Genomic DNA, 3695 nt, shown 5'->3' with positions numbered 1-3695 from the left:
CTGGCTCTGTATCCCTCCATCTCATCCCTTCTTTTGACAAAAGAAGGAGGGAGAGAAAAACAACGGCATCACAGAACAAAGCAGACCTTCACAGGAAAAGCAAATAAATAATGTTGTCTTTAGGGAGGAGTGGAAACCCTGGGTCTGCTGGGTGGGGGGGGGTACGTGTGTGTGGTTGTGATCGGGTCTGCTGGGTGGGGGGGGAGGGGGGTGTGTGTGTGTGGTTGTGATCGGGTCTGCTGGGTGGGGGGGGAGGGGGGTACGTGTGTGTGGTTGTGATCGGGCTAACAGTGTTGTTCTGCATCTCCATCCTCTTTCCTGAAACTCATACCTTAGTGGATCAGCCATGTCGGGGGCTCGGGTGGGGGGGGGGGGGGGAGTCATATCTCAGTGGATTAACCATGTTGGGGGCTCGGGTGGGGGGGGGGGGGGGGGAGTCATATCTCAGTGGATTAACCATGTTGGGGGCTCGGGCAGTGGGGGGGGGGTCATACCTAAGTGGATCAGCCATATTGGGGGCTCGGGCAGTGGGGGGCGGGGTCATACGTCAGTGGATTAACCATGTTAGGGGCTCGGGGGCTCGGGGGGGTCATATCTCAGTGGATCAGCCATGTCGGGGGCTCGGGCAGTGAGGGGGTCATACCTCAGTGGATTAACCATGTTGGGGGCTCGGGGGGGGGGGGGGGGGTCATATCTCAGTGGATCAGCCATGTCGGGGGCTCGGGCAGTTGGGGGGGTCATACCTCAGTGGATTAACCATGTTGGGGGCTCGGGGGGGGGGGGGGGGGGGGGTCATATCTCAGTGGATCAGCCATGTCGGGGGCTCGGGTGGGGGGGGGGGGGGGGGGAGTCATATCTCAGTGGATTAACCATGTTGGGGGCTCGGGCAGTGGGGGGGGGGTCATACCTCAGTGGATCAGCCATATTGGGGGCTCGGGCAGTGGGGGGCGGGGTCATACGTCAGTGGATTAACCATGTTAGGGGCTCGGGGGGGAGGGGGGTCATATCTCAGTGGATCAGCCATGTCGGGGGCTCGGGCAGTGGGGGGGTCATACCTCAGTGGATCAGCCATGTCGGGGGCTCGGGCAGTGGGGGGGGGGGTCATACCTCAGTGGATTAACCATGTTAGGGGCTCGGGCAGTGGGGGGGTCATATCTCAGTGGATCAGCCATGTCGGGGGCTCGGGCAGTGGGGGGGGGGGTCATACCTCAGTGGATTAACCATGTTGGGGGCTCGGGGGGGGGGGGGGGGTCATATCTCAGTGGATCAGCCATGTTGGGGGCTCGGGCAGTGGGGGGGTCATACCTCAGTGGATCAGCCATGTCGGGGGCTCGGGTAGTGGGGGGGGTCATGCCTCAGTGAATCAGCCATGTCGGGGGCTCGGGTAGTGGGGGGTCATACATCAGTGGATCAGCCATGTTGGGGGGGAGGGCAGTGGGGGGGGGGGGTCATACCTCAGTGGATCAGCCATGTTGGGGGCTCGGACCGTGATTGGGGGGGGGGGTCATACCTCAGTGGGTCAGCCATGTTGGGGGCTCGGACACTGAGGGGAGACATATCTCAGTGCTCAGACAGTGGGGGGGGGGGGTTCATGAGCTGGTAGTGGAGAGGGTGGGGTACATTTGGGTTTTGGCTGGGTGGAAGCAGGACACAGTTTGGGGAATCATGACCAAAAGAGGGGGTATGGATGGTTGTTGGTGACTAGGTTTGTAACAGGTTGGTATGTGGTTAGCAGTGGAGTGCTACAGAGAGAGAGAGATGGAGATATAAACAGCAGTTAGTCCCAGAGCTGTGTCCCCCTGTCCCATTGTCTCTCAGCGGGGTGGCCTGGAGGGACAAACACAGTCACAGCGCTCGTGGTGCGTCAAGTGGACCTCCGCTAGGGCCCAGCTGACACGAACTGTCTGACGCCGTGAATAACCTCCCACCTCAGGAGCATACTTCAACACCTAGAGAGGGGGAGGGGGGAGAAGGGGAAAGGGGAGGAAAGGCAAAAGGGGGAGGAGAGGAGGAAAGGTGGAGAGCAGAGTAGAAAGGGGAGGAGAGGAGAGAGAAAGGGAAGGAGAGGAGAAAGTGGAGAGGAGAAAGGGGAGGAGAGAGAGAAAGGGGAGGAGAGGAGAGAAAAGGGAGAGGAGAGGAGAAAATGGGGAGAGAAAATAACTTAAATGGAAAACAATGAGATGGTGGTAGTCTTGCTGCCAACTTGACTAATAGTTATCTCCTCCCTCCCGTATCAAACCTCAGAACAGTTATATTCACAATTTGCTCACACACACACACGGCAGGAGGGTTCTTTTAACCCTAGCGTTTAGAGGTGAGCCAGCAATCGGAGTGTTGCCATTTTGAATCAATATAGATTTTATATTTGAGATTCTTCAAAGTAGCCAACCTTTGCCTTGACAACTTTGCACACCGTTGGCATTCTCTCAACCTGCTTCATGAGGTAGTCATCTGGAATGCATTTCAATTAACAGGTGTGCCTTGTTAAAAGTTCATTTGTGGAATTTATTTTCTTCTTAATGCGTTTGAGCCAATCAGTTGTGTTGTGACAAGGTAGGGGGATATACAGAAGATAGCCCTATTTGGTAAAAGACCAAGTCCATATTACGGCAAGAACAGCTGAACTAAGCAAAGAGAAACGACAGTCCATTATTACTTCAAAACAAATTTCAAGAACATTGAAAGTTTCTTCAAGTACAATCGCAAAAACCATCAAGCGCTAAGATGAAACTGGCTCTCATGAGGACCGCCACAGGAAAGGAAGACCCAGAATTACCTCTGCTGCAGAAAATAAGTTCATTAGAGTTACCAGCCTCAGATTGCAAATCAAAGAATTGCTTCACAAAGTTCAAGTAACAGACACACCTCAACATCAACTGTTCAGAGGAGACTGTGTGAATCAGGCCTTCATGGTCGAATTGGTGCAAAGAAACCACTACTAAAGGACACCTAGAATAAGAAGAGACTTGCTTGGGCCAAAAAACACGAACAATGGACATTAGACCGTTGGAAATCTGTCCTTTGGTCTGATGAGTCCAAATTTGAGGTTTTTGGTTCCAAACGCTGTGTACCTTTGTGAGACGCAGATTAGGAAAACAGATGATCTCCGCTTGTGTGGTTCCCACCATGAAGCATGGAGGAGGAGATGTGATGATGTGGGGGTGCTTTGCTGGTGACACTGTCAGTAATTTATTTAGAATTCAAGGCACACTTAACCAGCATGGCTACCACAGCATTATGCAGTGATACGCCGTCCCATCTGGTTTGGGCTTCGTGCCAAATAATTAGTTTTTCAACAGAACAATGACCTTACACACCTCCAGGCTGTGTAAGGGCTATTTGACCAAGAAGGAGAGTGATGGAGTGCTGCATCAGATGACCTGGCCTCCACAATCATCTGACCTCAACCCAATTGAGATGGTTTGGGATGAGTTGGGCGGCAGAGTGAAAGAAAAGCAGCCAAGTGCTCAGCATATGTGGGAACTCCTCCAAGACTGTTGCAAAAGCATTCCAGGTAAAGCTGGTTGAGAGAATGCCAAGAGTGTGCAAAACGGTCATCAAGGCAAAGCGTGGCTACTTTGAATAATATACATTTTCATTTGTTTAACACTTTTCTGGTTACTACATAATTCCATATGTGTTATTTCATAATGTTGATGTCTTCACTATTATTCTACAATGTATAAAATAAAGAA

General features: G+C 52.5%; 1 long non-coding RNA gene across 1 annotated transcript in view; it reads right to left on the bottom strand.

Annotated features, from left to right (window-relative positions):
• Positions 1–1348: 1348 nt before the first annotated feature.
• The window catches only part of LOC120018730, an 11587-nt gene continuing 9240 nt past the window's right edge, over positions 1349–3695 (bottom strand). Inside the window, exon 3 of the long non-coding RNA XR_005472245.1 lies at positions 1349–1949. This is a non-coding gene — a long non-coding RNA (uncharacterized LOC120018730). The remainder of the gene's footprint in view (positions 1950–3695) is intronic.

This window comes from Salvelinus namaycush, chromosome 23 (genome assembly GCF_016432855.1).
Source record: "Salvelinus namaycush isolate Seneca chromosome 23, SaNama_1.0, whole genome shotgun sequence".
NCBI classification, from domain to species: domain Eukaryota; kingdom Metazoa; phylum Chordata; class Actinopteri; order Salmoniformes; family Salmonidae; genus Salvelinus; species Salvelinus namaycush.
The sequence above is the reverse complement of the archived record's forward strand: the minus strand, read 5'-3'. Positions and strand labels throughout refer to the sequence as shown.